At 44.4% G+C, this 24,606-nt stretch overlaps 2 long non-coding RNA genes across 2 annotated transcripts in view; both read right to left on the bottom strand.

The window, feature by feature from the left end:
* Positions 1 to 31: 31 nt before the first annotated feature.
* Positions 32 to 16,003, bottom strand: LOC141170214 (uncharacterized). Its single transcript, XR_012252310.1, has 3 exons — positions 15,955 to 16,003; positions 13,064 to 13,150; positions 32 to 58 (listed from the first exon to the last, which is right to left on the bottom strand). It is a non-coding gene; the product is annotated as an uncharacterized lncRNA (long non-coding RNA).
* Positions 15,996 to 24,606, bottom strand: part of LOC141170203 (uncharacterized) — a 25,021-nt gene continuing 16,410 nt past the window's right edge. The window contains exons 2-3 of the long non-coding RNA XR_012252309.1: positions 16,139 to 16,244; positions 15,996 to 16,066 (exon numbers count right to left, since the gene is read on the bottom strand). This is a non-coding gene — a long non-coding RNA (uncharacterized lncRNA). The remainder of the gene's footprint in view (positions 16,067 to 16,138; positions 16,245 to 24,606) is intronic.

Raw genomic sequence — 24,606 nt, 5'->3', positions numbered from 1 at the left:
ATATTTTGCAGAGTGTTTCCAAGAATTCTCTGACATGAGGTCTCAGTTTTAGATACACCTAAAATAGAAGATTTAAAAATTGTAAAATATACTAAAGATGAAAATAAGAGCCTGCCAAAAGTAAAAGATTTAAACTGTAACTGTTTTCATTTTTATTTCATAAATGAATAGAACACATGAAAATAAGTAACTTTGTAAAATCTTCTTGTTGAAATAATGCTTATTGTGTATATTACATCAACTACTATTTACTAGTGTTTAAAATTGCATGGTTTAATGTCTTCAGCAATAGTGTATATGTTGCCAGTAAAGCATGGTTAAAGAAAAAACATAACAGGAAGTTCCTGTTCACTGTGTGTGTAGCTGGAGCACATTTCATTTTCACTTTGCAAGCTGACAGACAAGATACTCCTAAGCTATAAGAAATACTAGTTGTAAGCTGTTATCTTTGTTCCTGAATAAACATTTATTCACTGTTGAACGTCTGGACAGTACAGAGATTAATCCACTGCCAACACTTTCAGAAAAATTCACTGCTTTCTCCAAATTCTCAATTCACGGGTAAAATCTTGAATTGGTTAAGATTAGTGATGAGCGAGCACTAAAATGCACTTAAAAAAAAATAATAGTGTTTTTGTCTCTTTAAAAAAGCCGGCCGGCAATTCATCAGCGGCATACACCGGTGCCAGACAATTTAGAACAGAAAGAATAGAGCATCACACATAGATTAGATAGATAGAAACATGTCAGTCACATATATAATAAGTACAGTGACAGTGTTAGTTACTGTACTTGTCATTTAGTGCTAAAATAAAGAATTTATTAAAAAAAAAAAAAATTGGCGTGGGGTTCCCCGTAATTTTAGTCTCTAGCGGAGGTTAAGCAGACAGCTGGGGCAGATGTTTGAAGCCTGGGAAGGGGGTAATACCCACGGAGATTCCCAGGCTACTAATATCAGCCCCCAGCTGAATACCTAGCCTTTACCAGCTATAAAAATGGGGGACCCAAAAAAAATGACGTGGGGCCCCCCCTATTTTAATAGCTAGCAAAGGCTAGGCAGACAGCTGGGGGCTGATATTAATAGCCCAGGAACGGTGCTATGAATATTGGCCCCCTCCCAGGCTAGAAACACCAGCCGTCATTTGCCCCAGAAATGGCGCATCCATAGGATGCGCCAATTCTGGCACTTAGCCTCGCTCTTCCCACTGCCCTGTAGCGGTGGCAGTGGGGTAATAGGGCTGGGGTTGATGTCCGCTTATAATGCCAGCTGACATCAAGCCCAGGTTAGTAATGGAGAGGCGTCTATAAGACACCCCTATTACTAACCCCATAGTTAAAGTCTGCCTAGCCTTTGCTAGCTATTAAAATAGGGGGGACCCAAAGTCTTTTTTTGGGGTCCCCCATTTTAATAGCTAGTAAAGGCTAGGTATTCAGCTGGGGGCTGATATTAGTAGCCTGGGAAGCTCCGTGGGTAATACCCCCTTCCCAGGCTTCAAACATCTGCCCCAGCCGTCTGCTTAACCTCCGCTAGAGACTAAAATTACGGGGAACCCTACACCAATTTTTTTTTTAATAAATCCTTTATTTTAACACTAAATGACAAGTACAGTAACCACTGTCACTGTACTTATTATATATGTGACTGACATGTTTCTATCTATCTAATCTGTGTGTGATGCTCTATTCTTTCTGTTCTAAATTGTCGGGTATCGGTGTATGCCGCTGATGAATTGCCGGCTTTTCATGTTTCACTGTGAGCACTGTTCCCATCGATTTGGGCAATCACTGTAATGCCACAACCACCATGGCTGTGACATTACAGTGAGTGGCAGACAATCCCTGCATGATTGGTGCTCTAAATAGCGCCAAATATGCAGGTCGGGGACCCGAGCTCCCGCCCGAGCATCTCAAAAGTACTTGGCGAGCTCCGAGCATCTCGAGTACTGAGATGCTCGGGCGAGTACCGAGCAGTGGCGAGCATGCTCGCTCATCACTAGTTAAGATAGATTTTTAAATTACTAAACTAGAATAGGACAGTTGCTACGGACAACATGCTGATACATGGCCACACTGGGAATCAGCATCTACACATTGGACTCCTAAAACATGTGTTCCAGCCCATTTTTTCAGTTTTGCTTTCATTTTTAGTGCATATAAGTACGTGGCTCCCCCTTTTTGTGTTGTGCATTTAGTCTATACAGCTTTCCATGGGCAGGTGTTAAAACAGTCAGGTCTGGGTCTTGCTCTGCCTCCATCTATTATGAGGCCTGCTGGCATATAGCGAGATGAACTACAAAGAGTTAAGGACCATCCTGATTGGGTAGACCTTGCCATGGTGGGATGGCTTTAACGCTCTTCTGTTCAAAACCGTGTCAACAAAGTACTAGTGATGAGCGAACATGATAGCCACTGCTCGGTACTCGCCGGAGCATCATGGTGCTAGACAAGCTCGGCACTCTGAGTATTTCTGGGTTGCTCGGGCGGGAACTCAGGTCTCCTCCCTGCATGTTTGGCACTCTTTAGGGAGCCAATGAACATGCAGGGATTGCCTGCCATGCAATGTAATGCCATAGCCATGTTGGTTGTTGGCATTACAGTGATTGGCTGGCCGCACAGCATCATCAGGTCTATATAAGACCTGGTGCCACTATGCTCGTCACAGTGTACCCCGGAATCAGGCAGAGTAGGGAGAGGTGCTGCCGAGTCAGGAAGAGATTTACTTGTTTATAGTTAGTATAGGTATTCCACAACATATATCTATCCATCTGAACTAACAGTCCTTCTGAGGACTAATCCAGCTACATATAATCAGTGCTAGGCAGGCAGGCAGTGTATGTGGCAGACTGCAGTGTATGATACAGCACAAGAGGGTCCATTGAACGTCCTGTCTGCTGCTGCTGTAATAATTACAGATCTTTGTAGACATAGCCCCAGATATCAGGGGCCAGGGCAATGTTTTTTTTAATCATAATCCTGGTTATTTGCTTAAAAAGCAATCCAGAGTACACCATTTTTCTGCTCCATTTGCTTGTTCTCACTGTAGAATAAAGCCAGATCTGTTCCATATTTCAGCAATAAAAATCCAGAAATTTGAACGGAACCTGGAAAATATTGGCCTCCTTTTGCATTCTGTTGCAGTGTGTCGGTCAAGCTATTCACACTAGATGTCTGTGAAGAATAGTATTAGTAAATTACAGGCCTGCTATTTAAAACCTTGGTTCTCTGTCAGACGTATCACATATACCTGTGTTACAAAATCAGCCATTTCTCGTGAACATGGAAAATATTGTTCTCCATTTAAAATGGGCAAGGTGCGTGGCAAGGGACGGGGAAGTGGACATGATGGTGATGGTGCAGGCAGAGGCTGAGGACGTGGCCATTGGCAAGCTTAAATTGTGCCACAACAAACACCCACATCTTGTCGCTCGACCTTCTTGTCCCAATTACTAGGGGACCGCAGAAAACCACTATTGAACCCAGAGCAGTGTCAAAAGGTTGTTGGTTGGATAGCAGAAAATGCTTCCAGTCACTTTGACACCACCACCCTTGTCTTCCACATAGTCAAGTCTCAGTAGCTGCGAGTCTGAACCGTATATTCCTCACCCTGATCTTACTTCCTCCCACCATGCCGAGCGCCTGGAGACAACTGATCCCACACTTGGACACTCAGAAGAGCTGTTCACTTTTCCATTTGTAGATTCGGGCCTCTCGCCTGTCAAGCGAGTCAAGAGGAGAACACGTGCAGCGATGTCCAAATATTGGAGCAGCCACGGTCACAAGAAGGCAACAGTGGGAAAGTGCAATTACTGTCGCAAGAGGTGGATGATGATGATGAAGAGACACAATTGCCAGAAGGTCAGGAGGAAAACCAGGTGCGGAAGTGGAAGACTAGGTGGTGGATGACATAGTAACTGACCAAACCTGGCAGGGGGACATACAGAGCGAAGACAGCAGCAAACACGTGGAGGGAGGCATAGCACCACATCAGGCAGGAAGAAGCAGTGTGGTGACCGCACACACAAGGCGGGAAAGCATTCCTCGTAAAGCCAACACAACGGAAGTTGCCAGAACAACTGTTAGGTCTTCCAGAGTCTAGTTATTTTTTAACTCTGCCGATAACCCCAAAAAAGCCATTTGCACCACCAGCCAGGCCAGCATCAGCAGGAATAGCAAAACTAGCTGCCTGACCACAACCAGCATGATCAGGCACATAGCAGCAAAGCACCTGACTAAGTGGGCCGAACCCAAGGGTCCAGAAACAGTTGTCTGAGTGTGACACCACTGCTTCTTCCGCTGTTGTGCATGCACACCAATCCCCTGGCCATGGCACATGCAAAGATGCCTCCCGCCCTGCACGTGTCGTTGCACACTCTCAACTAGCACCATCAGCAAGCACGTCCACGTCCTTGTCCCAGTGCAGTGTTCAGTTGTCCCTACCCCAGTCCTTGGAACGCAAACGCGCAGCCAACGCCCCACAGGCCTCACTACTAAATTCACACATTTCGTGAATGCTTGTGCTTGAAATGTTGCCATTTAGGCTCGTGGAGATGGAAGCTTTCCGCAACCTGACAGCGGCGGCTGTCCCACGGTACTCGGTCCCCAGCCACCACTATTTCTGCCGGTGTGCCGTCCCCGCATTACACGAGCACATGTCCCACAACATTAGCCGTGCCCTCAACAACGCAGTTACTGGGAAAGTCCACCTAACCATGGACAGGTGGACAAGTGCTTGTGGGCAGGGATGGTAAATCTCGCTGACGGCACACTGGGTTAATATAGTGGAAGCCGGGACCCAGTCTAACCTTGTGATGGAACTGTTCCTCCCGATGCCGAGGATTGCAGGCCCTGGGTCAATCAGGGTAGACCCCACATTCTACAGCTCCTGCACCTCCTCCTCCTCTTCAGCCTCCATCTCCGAAATGACCACATCAGTCGCAAGCTGGAAGCACTGCAGCACTGCCTTGGCCAAGTGGCAACAGGCTGTGCTGAAGCTAATATGCTTAGGTGACAAACCACACAACGCTGAAGAGTTGTGGACAGCTCTGAAAGAGCAGGCAGATCTGTGGCCAACACCACTGACCCTACAGCCAGGCATGGTCGTGTGTGACAAGGGCCAGAACCTGGTGGCGGCTCTGAGACGAGGCGAGCTCACACATGTACCATGCCTGGCACATGTGCTTAACCTCGTGGTTCCGCGCTTTCTTAAAACCTACCTGGTTCTGATGGATCTGCTTGTCAAAGACTCCACATCCAGACATATGTACCATCCTCCAAAACTTTGAGGACTCCACCAAGATGGTGAGCGACGATGACGCCATAATTAGCATCACCATCCCGCTTCTCTGTCTTCTGAAATGCTCTGTGCTCACAATCAAACAGGATGCATTGCAGGCGGAGCACAATGAGATGGAGAAAGGAACCATACAGGGTGATTTCACACAGCCGAGCCTCATTTCATCCCAACGTGGATTGAGTGACAATGAGAAAGAGGAGGAGGAGGAGGAACAGGAGCTAGTTTCCTGCGCTATAGACGGTACTACCTGCACAACTGTCATACCGTCTGTTCAGTATGGATGGCCTAAGGACAGGGAGGAGGAAGAGAAAAGCATGGTCAGTCGTCCTCTTGGTGAGGACATGGAAGTCTTGTCTCTTTGCAGTCTTGCACACATGGCTGAGTTTATGTTACGCTGCCTTTCCCGTGACCATCGCGTTGTCCAAATTTTGGGTGACAGTCTTTACTGGTTGGTGACACTTCTAGATCCACGCTACAAGGAAAACTTTCTGTCTATTATTCCTGTGCAGGACTGGCCTAATAAAATGGTGCAGTACGAGAAGGCCCTTGTTGCAGAATTATTGAAAAAATTCACATCTGAAAACGCTGGCAACAGAGGTCACAGTTCGTTGGACAACCAAGGAGTACAGGTGAGAGAGACACAAATGCAATCCAGCAGAGGCAGGGGAACACTGTCAAAGTTCTGGGACAGTTTTCTCAGACCCTCCCATCGCACAGGCCCTGAGGCACGGGGTACTCTCACAAGGAGGGAAAAGTTTCGGAAGATGCTGAGGGAGTACCTTTCCAACCGTACCATAGTCCTCTGTGATTCCTCTGTGCCTTATAATTATTGGGTATCCAAGCTGGACACGTGGCATGAACTGGATCTCTACGCCTTGGAGGTCCTGGCATGCTATGCCGCTAGCGTTTTGTCAGAGCGGGTTTTTAGTGAAATGCTGACAGACTGACTCTTATAAAAATGAACAAGGGCTGGATTGGGCCAGACTTCTCAACACCACCAAATGATAGCAGCGTAAAACTCAAATACAGTGTCTTTTTTTAGGGAGGTCTAACTCTATTCCCATGCACCTCTGTCTTCACACCCAGACATGGGTATGCGCTTCCTGATTTTGTCTATTTGCTCTTGTCCTCCTCCTTCTCATCCTCCATATCACCACTATGTCACCATATCTACGTCTCTTGCAAGAGGCATTGGAGTTCCTCCTATTTTTGGCAGCCGTTGCATTCACTGCATAGGAAAACAGTATGGGAGACCCACTCCCTAATAATGGGAACATTGTTTTCAGGAGACCCTCCGACCTCTACGTCTCTTGCAAGGGGCATTGGAGTTCCTCCACATTTTAGGCAGCCGTTGCATTCACTCCATAGGCAAACAGTACGGGAGACCCACTCCTTTTTAATGGGAACATGTCGTACTCGTTACTGTAGCCCAGCTCCATGTGTCTTTAAATTGTTAGTGGGGTTTTTCCTAAATTTTGGCAGCCATTGGACTCTGCATACCCTATAACTGGATAGCAGACCCTCTCCTTTCTAATGGGAATATGTCGTTACTGTGGCCCAGCTGTGTCTTTATATTGTTATTGGAGTTTTTCCCACATTTTAGCAGCCCTTGCAGTCACAGCATGGGTATTACCACTATAGGAGATCATTTCTTTATAATGGGAACATTTTTTTTTTTTACTAAGACCCTCCTCAGTCTCTTCAAAGGGGTATTGGGGTGCGTCAAAATTTTTGGCAGCCCTTACAGTCGCTGCATACGCGATAACAGAATAGGAGACCCACTCTTTCATAATGGGAGCAACAAAGCATAGCCAACTGCTGGCCCTTTAAGAATAGTAAGGCTGCAAAAATAGTGTTTGTGACTTTCACAATCCCTTCTTCATAAAGGGGCACATTCATAACATTATCTCAGCACAGGTCCATTTTATTTATAACACATCCAATTGTGGAAATTATTATCATTAAAATGTACTTTTATTCATGGGAAAGGCCCTTTAATGTCCTTGACTCCAGTGCAGAGTCTCCACCGCTGCTCCCAGTGTCTTATTGTCTGCAGTGCTGACTTCATGTCAATAGTGTTGCAGCTTTGAGCTCCGTGGCTCTGCCCAAGTTGATGGTACAAGCTGCTCAGAGGTTCTCAGTTCACAGATTAGCTGCAGTGCTGTTGACATTACATCAGCACAGCAGACAATAGCATACACTAGAAGCAGTGGAGGAGAGTTAGCGCTGGACCTGAAGAGGGCAAATGTAGCCAGTTTTTTTTTTTTTTAAACAAACAGTAGCTGGGGGCCAAGAATTTTCCAAATAAGTAAAATCCCCTTATGGCACAGTCAGCTGGCCGTCTTACTCGTGCGAGGATTGCATTGCAATGCTCGGACTGGCCGTGGGCTATCCTGACCTGAGCGTGTAAGTATGTGTATATATATATATATATATATATATATATATATATATATATATATATACACACATACATACACACATACTTTCACGCTCAGGTCAGGATAGCCCACGGCCAGTCCGTAAGAAGCATTTCAAGTTCCTGAAGTGACCTAGCCAGTCTCCAGACCTGAACCCAATAGAAAATCTTTGGAGGGAGCTTAAACTCAATGTTGCTCAGTGACAGCCCCGAAACCTTAAAGATCTGGAGAAGAGCTGTATGGAGGAGTGTGCCAAAATCCCTGCTGCAGTGTGTCTAAACTTGGTCAAGGACTACAGGAAACGTCTGACCTGTGTAACTGCAAACAAAGGTTTCTGCACCACATATTATGTTGTTTTTCTATTGTATCAAATACTTATTTCATGCAATAAAATGCAATAATAATAATAATAATGCAAAAATCATACAATGTGATTTTCTGGATTTTTTTTCTTTTAAGATTCTGTCACTCACAGTTGAAGTGTACCTACTAGTGATGAGTGATCATGCTCGTCACTACTCGTGACTCATCTCATCATCACAGTGCTTGAGATTCTTGTTACTTGGCGAGTATTTTTTTGAACGCACGGCCGGGAGCTCGAGTCCCCGCCACACATGTTTTGCGCATATTAGGTAGCCAATTAACATGCAGGGATTGCCTGACAGTCACTGTAATGCCGTAGCCATGTTGGTTGTGGTATTACCAGTGATTGGCTGGCCACATAGCGTCATCAGGTCTATATAAGACCTGGGGACCTAATGCTCGTCACAGTCTTACCCATCAAACAGGCAGATTAGGGAGAGCTGCAGCTGAGCGAGGGAGAGAGTTGGTGCTCATTTTAAACAGTTATTCCACACCACTTGTAAGGGCTTATTCTGATGAATATTAATATTGCTGTTAGCACTAGTTAACAATTGCTGAAAAAATCCTGGGACAGGCTGAAAAGTCCTTTGGAGCAATGAAATTAAAAGAGCAATTATTCACTGAACACGTGAGTGCCGGGAATTACTTCCTTCCTGCATATTTTACTCCACGTGCACCATGCTAACAGAGTGCTGATCCATTATTTCTGTGTCCATATTGGCTGTTGGCAGTCTGGCACACATGGCTGAGTTTATGTTCTGCTGCCTTTCCCGTGACCCTCATGTTGTATGCATTTTTGGGCAATAGTAATTACTGGTTGGTCACACTTCTAGACCCACGCTACAAGGAGAACTTTCTATCTCTCCTTCGCGTGGCAGAGAGGTCTAGTAAAATGTTGCAGTACCAGAAGGCCCTTGTTGAAGAGTTATTAAAACAATTCCCATCTGACAACGCTGGCGGCAGAGGTCACAGTTTCTTGGACAACCAAGGAGTACAGGCGAGGGAGATACAAACCAGATGCAGCAGAGGCAGGGGAACATAGTATAAGGTCTGGGACAGTTTTCTCAAACCCTCCCATCGCCCAGGCCCTGATGCATGAGGTACTCTGACAAGGAGGGAAACGTTTTGGAAGTTGATGAAGGAGTACCTTGATGACCGTACCAGCCTGCTCCGTGATTCCTCTGTGCCTATTGGGTATCCAAGCCGACTCTTTTTAAAATGAACAAGGCTGCTGAACAAACTCAAATCCAGTATTTTTTTTGTGTGGGGCGGGGGTCTATTCCCATGCATCCCTTCACACCCAGACATGTCTATATGCTTCAGGATTTCATCCATTTTAGGTCATCCTCCTCCTTCTCCTCCACCACCATATCACTAGGATGACCATCATACAACACCCAAAAATTTTTTCAAGGGAGTTTATAATGCCCGTAAAGAACTATCTTTAGAGGCCTACCTCTAACATTCTGTAAAATATATATGTATTTCCCCCAGGGGTAAATGTTTTTCAGCCCATGCACTTAGTGCATGGGCATTACTAGTCTGGGAAACCCACTCTAATAATGGGAAAAAATTTTGACTGAGGCCCTCCACTACGTCTCTTCAAAGGGGTATTGGAGTGCGTCCTCATTTTTGGCAGCCCTTGCACTTATTACATACATAATAAGTGTAGATTGATTTCTTCCATAAACCCATTGACTTTAATAAAAGTTAACAAAATGTAATGATTTAATGTGTCATTCACAGTTTCTCTGTAGTTTCGGTATGTAGGAGGTAGTGGTGGGAGTCTTGATGCTACCAAAGCTGGAATTACCAATTCAGAACTCTCCAGTGTTTTGTTTCCATCCATTTATAGGTGCTTCGTGAAGTATGTTTGGGGTCATTGTCCTGCTGGAAGACCCATGACCTAGGATGCAAACCCAGCTTTATGACACTGGTGTCACGAGTGTGTCAGAAGTGACAGACAGTCGCCCTGCAGTTGCTTGCAGGAGATCTCTACGTTTGGCATTACAAACATCTTCTTAGAGGCTGTCTCTAGGACCCAGCGACCACCTTCCTTTTACTAATTAACTCCCTTGTCTGGGTGCATAAATACCTAATGTGTATCAGAGGGAGGTGCGGGTGATATTCATTTCTACTTGTGAAAGCTTTAGCAAGAGCAGTACTTCGTCCTCTCTGGAGCTTGAGGATGTGTGCGCATTTGTCTAAAGCTAAGCAATTTCCCCCTGTTTTTGTCCACACCTGTTGTCTATACTGTTTAGTGGAGATCGACTAGTGCTCATCTTCTCCCTTCCCTAGCTATAGCCATACGGCCATACGCCGGGGAAAGACAGGGCAAGGCACGCGTGCCGCCCACGTGCAGCGATTAGTGAAGAGCCAATACAGGGACGTTAGGGTTGACAGGGTGACGCTAGATCAACCTAGGAAGTCTCCAATTTCCCCCTTTCCCTCTTCCCTTTGTGTTGCACTAAGTCTTTCCCACATCTTGCGTGACAATTGGGCACTACATTGCGACAAAAAAACCTTTGGGAACATTCACATTTCATGATGCCTTCCACACAGTCAAGGCACCCTGTGGTAGAGGCAGCAAAACAATCCCTAAATATCTTTAAACTTCCACCATAAGGCTGAGTTCACACGATGCGTTTTTCATGCGTTTCCGCGGCGCTTTTGCAGTTGCGTAAACGCCGCGGAAACGCATGAAAAACGCATGGTAGAAGGGCAGCAATGTTCCCCAATGGAAATCCGCATGTGCTGTGCCCATGATGCGGATTTTTCCGCAGCGTAAACGCTGCGGTCAAAAATCCGCAGCATGTCAATTAATTTTGCGGAAACGCTGCTCTTTTGCCGCCATTGACTTGCATTAGACCGCATGGAATCCGCATCACTGTATATGTTGATGCGCTTTTCATGCGGTCTAATGTGCGGATGGTACCCGGGTGTGGATGAGAGGACTCTCATCCAGACCCAGGTACCATTAAAAAAAAAAGAATAAAATAAAAAATATATATATTCTCACCTTCTGACAGCCCGCGCTGCGTCCTGCCGGCTTCCCGCGCACTTCGCGGTTGAATGAAGGACCTTCGCTGACGTCAGAGTCATGTGACGGGTCACGTGACGCTGACGTCGGAAGGTCCTACAGTCTTCACTGCCGGCAGCCGGGACCGATGAAGCAGGACACCGGGGGCCATCAGAGGGTAAAGTATAGATTTATTTTTTGACATTCACACACTATATAAATCCATGCCGGTTGCATGGATTTATATAGTGTAAAGTTGACAAGCACTTTCCAAGTGATGCTAAAATCGCTTGGGAAGCGCTTGTCAACCCGCATGCGGAAATGAAAGTGAAGACCGCTTCATTTCCGCATGTCCCTGGCAGGAAACCGCATGTACAATCCGCATGCGTTTTTTCCTGCCAGAGAGATGCAGAAACGCTTAGGAAAAAATCCTGAGCATTTCTGCATCGTGTGCACATACCCTAATTGACTAAGTACTGTGTTCTTTTATTTATATGCCTCATTCCATTTACAGTAAACAGTAGAATGATGTGCTTTAAAAAAAGCTCTATCTTGGTCTCATCTATCCTCAAGATGCCTGCTGGCCCTCTAAAAATAGTGGAGGCCACCTGCTGGCACTCTATAAATTGTGAGGGCCGCCTGCTGTACATCCAAATTTCAAACTTTACAGAATACCAAAATTCTTTATGAAAAATAAACATTTGATCACCTCAGATGGATACGCTATATTGCAGCAGCAATATACGGCTATGCAATGCATAGCTGGCTGATGGCCCTTTAACAACAGTAAGGGCCACCTGATGGCTTTGTAAAAATAGGCTTTGTGACTTTTACTCCCTCCTTCATAAATGAAAAAGGATGTGTCTCGTCATGTCTCACACACCACATAGCCAGATAAGGTAGTAAAATGTTAAAATTACATTTACTGTGAATGTGTGTTTTCACCGTTGAAAGCAATGCAAAAGTGCAAAAGCACATCAAAAACACTACGTGTGAATGTAGCCCAAAGTGTGAAGGAGAATTTTTGTTTTTGGTTATTTATTTTGCCTTATATACAAGTCATTACCCTGGAAAGGATGTTCCTTAACATTTTTTCCAGGAAAATCCATTTTAGCTTCGTTTTTGTATGTTTTATTGTTAGTCCATAAAAGTGGTGTTCTACTCTGAGAACATTGTTCACAGCAATGACCTGGGATTCAGAGATGCTGTTCTCTTGTCATTTCAGCACTGTTTCCATTGATTTGACCAATTTTTAGATCCTCCTCCAGACCTCCGGGGGGTGGGCGTGGGGTGCCGGAAAAATGCTCGAGTTACCCACTGACTTGCATTGTACTTGTTACTTGGGTCGAGCACCCAAGCATTACGATTTACTCGACCCGAGTAACGAATACCTGAGCATTTTAGTGCTCGCTCATCACTAGTTACCTACGATAAAAATTACAGACCTCTCCATTCTTTGTAGGTGGGAAAACTTGCAAAATAGTCAGTTCATCAAATACTTATTTTCCCCAGTGTATGTCACATATTTGGGCGAGCCTTTAGGAACCAAATTGGCCTCATCAGTCACTTTAGAACCCATAGCCGCTGATCCTCCTCTAAACCCTGAAGTTATGGTCATCTTCGTCTACGAAGGACGAACCGCACATTTAAGATGTGCTAAATGAGGAAAAAGTCCAGAAACGCCGCAGGCCGTGGTAGAACCTTTAGGTCACTGAGATTGCTCACAACAGCACGAGCGTCATGTGGCCTGGCATTGTATTGAAAAACAGATCCTGGGCATCTTTAAAATGTTCATCGATCCTGTAATTTCCATAATTCCATGACACTCTGTCTTTATTTTGCAGTTTCAACCTTGACTAGTGTATATACCTCATTGGCTGCCCTATGCAACTTAAATTTTGTCAATATTATCATGTATTGTAAGTATTGCAAAAAGCAACAAAACCTCAATTTATTAAACTGCCCTACCTTGTAATAGGTATCCTGAAAAGGTGTAAGAAATGTGAACTGTGGATCAGGTTGTGGAAGAAGTGAACTCTCAACCAGGACTTCTTCCTGAAGTAAAAAGTGAGCATAATTGTTAAAGGGACCAAGTAGGATCAACACTCCTAAGCCATCTGTATGGGCATCTAGGTAATAGAAAGCTGAATAATAGTATATTTTGATAGCTGCGATCCAATGTCTTATTCCAGAGAAATCCGTGTTTTTATTATATATAAATGAGCTGTTAAGATCTATAGGCAGGACATTTATCTGCATGAAAATCTGCCTCCAGAGCTTATTTTAAATGAAGGGGGGGGGGGTTACCAGTGTGATAAATGTAACTAACACAGTACAGTAGAACTGAACTTTGTCTCAAAACAAACATTTGCTGCCACTCTCAGTTCTGCTGTATTGCAACAATATAACGACCCTGTCTGCCTGTGAAATGGAAGCTGAAGCAGAGAGGAATCTGCAGATCTGTCAGGTGTAATCACACACAGCTCTGCAGTGAGATCAGGAGAGCAAAGAGCATGCATTACATATCACACTGGTAACTACCCCCTTTTATTAATAAACTCTGAACACAGGCTCCCACTGAGATCAGGGTCGGAACCATAGTCCTGGATAAGACATCGGAATACAGTTATCAAGGTATCATTTAATTCAGCATCCTATCACCTGCATATAGAGGGCTTAGGAGGATTGATGTTATTGACAGATTTCTTTTAAAACAATGCTGACACAATGTCAATAGTTGTACAAAAGCAATACAGCAACTAAATCCCACGTTCACCAACATTTATTTGATCAAGATTGTTAGATGTAGCAAGGGATACATTGTAAAAAAAAATATCCACACTTAAAAGGGAATCTGCCAGCAAGTTTTTGCTATGGGATATGATAGCATTCTAATGTAGTGAGATAGACCCTAATTGCAGGGATGTAGTATCACTTACCGGACTGCTTGGTGCAGTTTCAATCGAATCCCTGTCTTGTCTGATGTAGAAGTAGCAGAGCCAAGTTTTCTGTTCTGAACTGTGTATAATCCCACCTACACCCCTGACTAACCGCTTCCTGTATACACTGTGCATTATCAGCAAGCATCTAATCAGTGGTGGAGTTGAGTTTACACAGATTAGACTAAAATTTCCTGCAGTGAGACTAGTACTCTAGTGATAATGTTCTGCTCATAAAACACTAATTGTATTTAAACTACAACACTGTTGGAATAATGCTTATTATTGTACATATTGCATCATCTACCATTTCCTAATGTTTAATCATGCATGAGTTTGTCTCCAACAAGTGTTATATTGCTAATAACACAGTGTAAAAAACAAACAAACAGGAAGATCCTGTTCACTCTGTGTGTGTAGCTTGAGCACATTTTTACTTTCACTTTGCAAGCTGACAGACAAGATACTAGTTGTAATCTGTGTTATGACACATACCTGGTATCAGGATCTCAGCTCCTAAATTTTGCTACTCACAGATTAATTAGCAAACACCTGCTGACAAACTCGCTTTAAGGTGCGTTTACTCTGCAACGTATCCTAGAAAAGCTAGTTCACTATAAAATTTTAGTGTAAATGCACCTAAAATAGGCTACAAATTGCTTGCTTATTGGGTGAAATAATTTTTAGGGAGGCTTAAAATAATAATTCCCGGCAGCACATTGTCCTATGTAAACAGGACTTGCCCTTCCAAAAAACATGGCAGCCTTTGCACACTGAACTATCTATTAGGCCATGGCCCCACTATCAGTCAGTATTTTTTCTCAGGAGTGGGAGCCAAAACCAGGAGTGGGTGATAAATGCAGAATTGGTGACTTGTTTCTATTATACCTTTCCTATGATTGTTCCTCACCTGGTTTTGTCTCCCAGAAAAAATACTGACCGAATATGGATAGTGGGGCCATGGCCTTAGAAATCATTCAGTGTGCATTATTTAGCAGTCATTCTATATAAACAACCTTTTAAACCACCATCGATCAGTTAATATTTACTGATCTAAGTGGTTTAGTGCCAAGGATGGATACATTTAAATGGACTCTTAGGCTTCATTCCTACACTTGAAGTGCTTTTGAATTTGCCGATTTTCTTTACCAATTAGCTAAATTAGGTTATTGCTTTATTAAGTGCATTTTATTGCTGTTTTTTGCTGTGTTTTTTGTCTCTTTCTGGTATGTAGTCATGTTTTAAATAAATAGGCTTAGTTTTGGAATCTTCCCACTACTTAGCTTTGATAAAACTAATGATTAAAGTCATGTGTGGATTACATATGCATTTTCTTTATCTGCAGATATTCCTCATTTCATTTGAATCTATGGGGAAAATCCGCAAATAAAATGCATACTTACAGCAAGCGCGATTGACATGTTGCGACTTTCAAAAATGCACCGCAGATCAGTTTATGTAGCATAAATAAAAAGCACAGGGGGCATGGTATTCCTAAATGACAATTTCAATTTAATGAAAATTTCTATAGAAATACCATCTATATTAAGATCACCTTTAAAAGGGGTTCTTTCAAAAAAGGCAATCTTGTATATATACCCCACAAGAGCATATAATTATTAAAGAGGGGAGTACCGTCTCTTAACCGGAAAAGCAAGCTGCCCTGCAAATCTGGCCCATCCATGCATTATAAATTCCTTCATTTATTTGAAGGATTGCCTGCTAAGCATTCTTTCACAAAAACTACTGATACCCGGCAAGTATCAAATGAGTGCCACGTTGCCAGACCCCCTCACCTCCTAATGCAGTAGTGAGCAGCTCTGGTCAGCCCCTTTAAATACAGATCTTTCTCAGTACAAACTGATCCATTTTTAAATAGAATATTTCGAATCAAGTAAAAATTGAGTAACTAGGTCTTACCAAATCCAACACCAGAGTGCATTCAGGGACACTGCGAGTTTTAAATGGGATGTCATTCTTCCGCTGCTGCATGTAACCCGATGCAGCCTGGGCACTGCATATAAACTTGTATCTGAAATTATATACATTTAGTGACCATTCCTACAATACTAATCTAGTACCAGCATAACAAATTAACACTCACTGACTGAAAGTCTCTGTCACATCTTCTTCAGGGAGGGGGCTAAAATATAGGCAGCCAGGAACGCCATTTTGGTGAATTTCTGTTTCGTTTGTTGGACTACAGACATCTAAAACAGTTGAAAGGAAAGCATAATCTTTATAGAACACATCTCTAAGATATATCTCTACAAGTAAATTAGGGATGTAAAATTAAAGGAGTTGGTAATTTTATCCTTATTTTAACAGATCTGTTGGGTATGATCTGTGGCACCCATATATCGACACAACATCTAGTATTGATCAATCAGTGCACGTCATTTACTTTGGTCTACGTGTAAATAGGTGTAAGGGGAAGCCTGGTTCGATTCATGCCCTTCATCCCTTCCTAGTAAAACGGGTACACTTGTTTGTGGAAGTGTGAATAATATTTATATGTTAACGGTTTATGCATAGTAATGTAAACAATATAATGTGTACAGGTTTCTATGTGGATGACTAATGTGGAATAATAAAAATGTGTTTTATGATAATTTAACAGCATAGGAAAAGGATAGGAAATAAGTGTAGAAAGTAGATAAGGTAATGAGGATAGTTAGGAATTGGGAAAGACAGTGGAGGGCACTGTAGTTCAGGAAGTTAGATCGGTTCAGTGTAGAAGTAGTTGTGCACTACACCAACAGCACATGGGAATAGTTCATGCATTTATGGAATTTCCCAGTTGGGAGGGGTAGGAGTAGATGTAAGAGAGGGACTTTTTAGTTTTAGTCCGAGTTAGTTGGAGAGATAGAGTTGGTGCAGAGTAAGATAGTGTGATCAGAAGGAAAACAGATTAAGCCAAGGGGCTGGATAGCACTGAAGAGTACGGGACTCTAAAGGAAGCAGCATCCGGGAGATTGCTTACGGCCCAAATTGGGTACGGAAGCAGGTGCCCTATTCACCTTCTATAAAGGGAAGACGGATGAGAAACCAGGTCAGAGAGTGGGCCCGAAAGCATGGGAGCTGCAGGGGTGGAAAGAGCGTCTCCAGGGCCAGTGGTGTCAGAAAGTGAAGGGAAAGCCCAGGATGAACATGTGGACACGTACTGTGCTGTATCTGCGATTGACTATCTGAAGTTCAGTAAGGCTATGTGCCCACGATGCAGAAATGAAGCAGAAAATTTCTGCAGCATTTCTGCATCTCCCTGGCAGAAAAAACGCATGCAGATTGTACATGCAGATTGTGCATGCGTTTTTCCTGCGTAATACATGCGGATCCACATGCGGATTCACATGCGTTTCCGCATGCAGATTGACAAGCGCTTTCCAGGCGATAGCATCACTTGGAAAGTGCTTGACAACTAGGTCACACTATATAAATCCATGCAACCAGCATGGATTTATACAGTGTGAACCGTAAAAATGAAAACAAATAAAGCTATACTCATCCCCGAGGCCCCGATGTGGCTGCAGCGCTCGTTCCTGTCTGGTTCCTGGATGCCGGCATATCGCGAGACAGAGCGGTGAAGGGCCTGCGGTCACATGACTGTGACGTCACCGCAGGTCCTCAAGCGATGCTGGCATTCAGAGAGAAGCCTTCGGAAAGGGGAGTATAAACTTTATTTGTTATTTTATTCTTTTTTTACAGGTACAATGGTACCCAGGTCTGGATGAGAGTCTCCTCTCCTCCAGAACTGGGTACCATCCGCACATAGAGACGCATAGAAGCCGCTTGTACAAATGTACAGTCGCGGTTTCTATGCGTTTCAATGCAAGTCAATGGCGGGAGTTCTGCTGCGCTACCGCAAAATTAAATGACATGCTGCGGATTTTTGTGCGCAGCATAAACGCTGCGGAAAAATCCGCAGCATGTGCATAGAACATGCGGAATCCCCTTGGGGACCATGGGGTGCGGATTACCTAGCGTTTCACAAGCGTTTATGCTGCGGAAATTCTGCAGCATAAACGCTTGAAAAACGCTACGTGGGCACCCAGCCTAAAGCTGAGTTATTGAAAAAGGAAACAGTGTCGTTGCCTGTGTGGTAGCTGCCGGATCCTTGGATTGTACAACCAGAGGGATCTCAAGCTCAAACGTGAGTGTGTTATACAGTACACACAAACTGTATACAGGGTTATTATCTATTCTTTGTGGGATGCTTTGGGATAGGAGACCAACAGCCCCTCGCCACTACTACCACCCTGTGTCCCTCACATAGGCATATAAAAGAACGCCCATCAGTAAAAATTTACTGATCGGCGGTTGTATCGTGTCGCTGGCCGGTCTGTGTAAATGGACCCCAAGTTTACACTTACACTTTACATACACTTTAGACAGCGATTTGCCCAACAATAGTTTTGCTGACAGCTATCTTTGCCATCTCTCCCATACTTTGGAGTGTATACTCTGCTGTGAGCTCTTGCTTCTCTCTGAGAGCGCAACTGCCAGACCTATATGGCGGTAGATTGTGTCTTCGAAGACAAAAGGATTGGTAATCTGAAATCAGACATTCTGCATCTGACATAGGAAACTCTTACACATTAGACTGTCTGCAAAACCTATCAATATGAGTGGGTTTGATCAAGGTTAGTTTAATGCTCATGGCGGTCTTTAGATGTCAACAAAATGTTTCTTTTTTTGGAATGGAGTAGGTTATCTCATCTAGTGTTTTTACATTGCCGTGTACATTAGGGGAAGTCTGGAGAAATAACGATTACTGACACATTTTTGTTATTTATGCCTATAGAACACACACATACAAATTTTTTTGCACCATATTCACTTTTCCAATTGTGCCATTTTTTAAGTCTATTTTATGTGTTCGCCAGTCTTTGTTTTATGTATATAAATATGCATCATATTCATATTATTCATTTTTTAAGCCCATTTTCCTTTTTAGTCTTGTAGTATTTGTTGCTATTTTTGCACCAAATATTTAAAAATGGTTGCACGCAGTTCATGAATGTTGCGCAAGTTAAATGATACTTTGTTTTTTTAACCATTATTGTGACTTTTTAGTATAATCTTTTTTATTGAAATAGAAATAGACATTAACATATATAACATACATTAATAAATGCCAGTGTTTAGTCATGGTGATCAAAATAACATATTCTCTATCACTTCTCTGATAAGACTCCTACACCTCTTATCTAATAATGTAAACATTACTTTTTATCATATCCAACAGTGCAGACCATTACATAAATCAACAATACAAACAGTACAAAAACAAAAAGAGAAAAAAGAAAAAAAAAAAAAAGAAGGGGGGGCAGGGGGAAGGAGGAAGAGGAAAAAGAGAAAGAAAGATAAGAAAGGAGTGGAGGATTAGGGGATGGAAAAGGAGAAGTGGAACATAAACTAAGGCTTATTTTTAGACTCTCTAATTAGTTCCCAGCACCAACCCGGATCCAATTCGCCAATTCATCAGTCTCTCACTCAAACAGCCTATGAAACTCCGATGAGTCAAGAAACAGAATCCACACACTCCAGATCTTCCTGAATTTATCAGCACATCCATTATAGTCAGCAGAAAGTTCCTCCATTCTGCAGATATTAACCATTTCATTATACCATTCTGAAATTTGGGGGATTTCCAGTAACGTGGGATCACCGTACGACCTGCTGTTCAACAAAATCTTAAGATATCTTTTTTTTTAGATCCTATTGATGAGGGCAGGATGGAAAGCAGAGCTTTCTCAGGACGATTTTTGACCCTACTTCCGGTGATTAGATTATAATTGGAAAATATTTTGTCCCACAAAGGCTTGACCTTACTACACTCACACCATATGTGAAGCATAGATTCTTTTTCCACTTTACATCGCCAACATAAGTCTGAGGCTGCCGGAAATATGGCGTGAAGTCAGGGCCGGCTCCAGGTTTTTGTGGGCCCTGGGCGAAAGTCTCAGTGGGTCCCTTTAACACATACCATGATTCATGATGCACAGATACCGCAGAAAAAAAATATATATAGTACAATGCAAAGATTTCACTTCTTACATTACATGAGCGATATTTATTGTAAATTCTACAATAGGGATTCACTGACTGAGGACCAACAACTCAAAATATATTAAACCACCAAAATAGACAAAAAACACTGACTGAGGTGGAATAGCAATAGTTAAAAGAAGACGATACTTTATTGTAAATATTAAAATCCTATAAACAAAAGACCTATCTAGACAGAGATCTATCCTGTAATGTATTGAATGACGGCATTTTACCATTTCATCTTAAGAAAGATTCTCGCAGATCTCCAGGAGGAAAGGAAGGATTAGAGAAAAGTGGCGCAAGAGGGCTGAATGTTCGATTCTAGGGTCTGCGCGTCAGCCTCCACAGGTGCTGGGGGAAAGGACACCACCTCCTGGTGGTATGTGATAGCTGGGCGCCGGTGGTAGCACGGCCTGGTGTTGATTCTCGCAGCACCCAGATGGCTCTGTCTTTAAATTGTGCAAAGTCCAGATCAGGGTTTTGCAGAGCCATAATGCGCAGCTGTGTCCTGTGAGCGCTGGACAGGAGCCCCTCAATAAATTGCTCAGTTAGCAATCTGTCCTCATCATGCACACTGTCGGGGTCTATGTTATGTTCTGCTACCAGAGCTAAGGAAAGAGAGGAGATCTGTCCCTACGATAGAACTCAGCTTTATCCCTACGATGTAACAGGGGACCTGATCCTGCGATCAGACCTGCTAAAGTCCTAAGCTAGTCTGTACGGAGACCTATAGATGTGGGGAAGGAATCCCTACAAGTACTAAGGACTGGGAGGAAAATGGGACACCTCCTAACAGAAATAGTAGCAGACAGACAAACAAACAAAATATATAGAACACTGAGGTCCGTAGACCAAGCAAACTAACAGAGTTAGATACAGAGCACAGGCTAGCTAGAAAGTAGTTATACAATGAAGTCCAGCAAAGCCAGAAGGGCGGAGCAGGATTAAATAGGCCAACAAGGTCATGTGACCAGCAAAGGAAAAAACCTAAGAGCAAGGTTCTAACAGTCTACCTGTTTGATGGCCCGCAGCGCCTTCTGCAGGTTTAGAGCATAGTCCCGTACACTGTCCTGCACCCTCTGTTTGCACCCGTAGAACTTCATCTTAATTTCTGCTGAGGAGCAGGTGTCAAAGGTATCCTTCAAATCGGGCCAGTATTTCTTTTACAGTGCCTTTGTCTCTGCCCGGCCAGGACTTCACCTCTCTCTGGGCTGCACCGATTAGCTGGCCTATGAGGATGCTGACCTTTTGCTCCTCAGACAGAGGGTACACTTTAAACAAACTGCGCAGTCTCTCCTCAAAGTCGTTCAGGGTGTGCGACTCCCCTGAGTATTGGGGCAACCACGCCGCCCCCCGTATGTACAGCATAGATAACGGCATTACAGTGGCGGCGGCCACGCCTGCGGCTGAATCCTCCCCCCGGTTGGGCATCTTCCTCCCCCCTAGTGAACCTCAGCCAGGTCCTGGGGGTCTGCTGACGTACCAGTATGCTGCTCTGCAGGCGGAGGGATCTCTTACCCGGCGGTTCCGGATCGGGCCTCTTGCTTTTCCTCGGCGGGCGGCAAACCACGTGATAACACAGTTTAGTAAAGTCTATGGCACACAGGACCCGGTTATACCGGGCTTCGTGAATCCTGTTCGTGACGCCAAGTTGACGCGCCCCCTAGGCCGTGGGGTACTCGGTGCCGGGACGGTCGTTGCTAGGGGAGATGTCACAGAGGCGGTGACCCGGTCCGTGACCCAGGGCGATCAGTAAAAAGGGGATTTTATAGTTTTTATGTACAAAGTTCGTGACGCCACCTGTGGTATGCGGCTAAAGGGAGCCGCCGCTACGGAGCAGGTCCTTTGGAGCTGATGTTGGTACAGCAAAGCTGGTGTGGCTCTCCACAGGTAGAGCTTAGCTCCAGGGCAGTGTAGATGTTATAGGTGATGCTGGGCGTTGTAGTGCAGGGTTTGATGGCGCAGCAATAATCAGTCCACAACTTAATGGCGTTTTCCTCTTATCTTTACTGGCGGTGATTAGGCAAACCGGGACTAGGGTACTGGCTAGAAGTGGAAGTCCGGGCAGCCTGGAAGCAAGTAAGGAATCCACCTCACCAGGTGAAGTTGGAGGCCTTCCCTTTCCACTAATCTCTTTGGCCCTGCTGCTTGTAGCTATGCGGTGGCCCTCGTCCCTGAGTGCAACATCTTTGTGCTCACCCGTATGGCAGGCAGCTCGGGCCTTGCTGATGCGTCGCTCCCATGTGGTGGTGCTGGGCCCTGGGGTGCTGCTGAGCCTCCGGGCGTCTGATGGGGCCAGGAGACCTGCAGTCTCCTGCCCTCCGGTTTCTGCTGCTGGGCCTTCAGTGCCCCACAGCCTCGGACTCCCGTGTCCGGTTCCTCTGTGCTGATTCTTTCTGGGGTGAACTGCCACGCAGCTCCACTCCCCAGCTCCTCTCTCGCCGACGTCCTCACTTCAACTCCTCACACCAAGTCTAACTAACCCCGCCCCCAGATCCCAGTTGCCAAGGGGAGGAGCTCCCCTTGCTGGTCTGGAGCCAGGAAAGTGTTGCATGTTAGTATACCTGACTAGGGGACCCCTGCTTGCTTCCAGGCATGGCATCACCCCTTTGTGAGGGAGGCAATGCCACTGTGGCAACCGGACTCCTGGAGTGCCACAAATGTGTCTGCACAAACTGTTAGAAACCGACTCCATGAGGGTGGTATGAGGGCCCGACGTCCACAGATTGGGGTTGTGCTCACAGCCCAACACCGTGCAGGACGCTTGGCATTTGCCACAGAACACCAGGATTGGCAAAGTCGCCACTGGAGCCCTGTGCTCTTCATAGATGAAAGCAGGTTCACACTGAGCACATGTGACAGATGTGACAGAGTCTGGAGACGCCGTGGAGAGCGATCTGTTGCCTGCAACATCCTTCAGCATGATCGGTTTGTTTGGCAGTGGGTCAATAATGGCGTGGGGTGGCATTTCTTTGGAGGGCCGCACAGCCCTCCATGTGCTCGCCAGAGGTAGCCTGACTGCCATTAGGTACTGAGATGAGATCCTCAGACCCCTTGTGAGACCATATGGTGGTGCGGTTGGCCCTGGGTTCCTCCTAATGCAGGACAATGCCAAACCTCATGTGGCTGGAGTGTCAGCAGTTCCTGCAAGATGAAGGCATTGAACCTATGGACTGGCCTGCCCGTTCCCCAGACCTGAATCCGATTGAGCACAGCTGGGACATCATGTCTCGCTCCATCCACCAACGTCAAGTTGCACCACAGACTCTCCAGGAGTTGGCGGATGCTTTAGTCCAGGTCTGGAGGAGATCCCACAGCAGACCATCTGCAACCTCATCAGGAGCATGCCCAGGCGGTGTAGGGAGGTCATAGAGGCACGTGGAGGCCACACACAATACTGAGCCTCATTTTGACTTGTTTTAAGAACATTACATCAAAGTTGGATCAGCCTGTAGCGTGTTTTTCCACTATAATTTTGGGGGTGACTAGAAATCCAGGCCTCCATTGGTTAATAAATTTGATTTCCATTGATGATTTTTGTGTGATTTTGTTGTCAGCACATTCAACTTTGTACAGAACAAAGTATTCAATGAGAATATTTCATTCATTCAGATCTAGGATGTGTTATTTGAGGTTCCCTTTATTTTTTTGAGCAGTGTATTTAACCCCATGTCTACGTAATAAAGTATGCCATTTTGGTGGTTCAGTCTCTGAGTGAAGTTTTTCAACCAGATTAGCAGATTTGGTTAATTAGCTTCTTTGCATGCACTCGGACATCTTTAATTTGGAGGAGAGCAGTTACCTAGTGTATCTTAAATTGGTGAAACCTCCACAATACTAGTTAAAACACAAGTAGTACACGTGTCTGACCAAATTAAACATTAACAAATCCACCGGCCCAGAAGGCATTCATCCACGGATACTGAAGGAATTGAGCTTAATAATTGACTGACTGATGTATTTCATTCTTACACTCTCTTTTAACAGGGGCGGTGCCACAGGAATGGAGGATAGCTCACGTGGTACCAGTATTTAAGAACGGTAAGAAGGTTGATCCAGGCAACTACCGTCCAGGATGTCTGACATCAGTAATGTGCAAAATTTTGGGGGGCATCATAACAGATGACCTGCAGAAATATATTGCAGAGACTATTATAACAACTGACAACCAAGCACGGATTCATGATAGATCAGTCGTGTCTAATCAACAGGTTGAGTTTCCATGAGGCGATAAGTGCAAATCTGGATGTTGGTAATGCAATTAATGTGAAAGGCATTTGATACTGTACCACATAGCAGCCTTATACTGAAGCAAGGACTTGGGCTAACTATATGTAGGTGGGTAAAGAATTGACTAAAAACCAGTAAACAGTCGTCGTAAATGGTACGTTCTCTATAAGAGATATAGTCAGCAGTGGGGTACCGCAAGTATCTGTGCTAGGACATTCTTTTTAACCTCTTTATTAATGACCTTGTGGATGAGATTGAGAGAGTATCAGTCTTTGCTGACGACACCAAACC

Source organism: Phyllobates terribilis, unplaced genomic scaffold (genome assembly GCF_046119375.1).
Source record: "Phyllobates terribilis strain yellow unplaced genomic scaffold, ASM4611937v1 Scaffold_1__5_contigs__length_1240528914, whole genome shotgun sequence".
Lineage (NCBI taxonomy): Eukaryota > Metazoa > Chordata > Amphibia > Anura > Dendrobatidae > Phyllobates > Phyllobates terribilis.
This window is presented reverse-complemented; position numbering and strand designations above follow the sequence as displayed.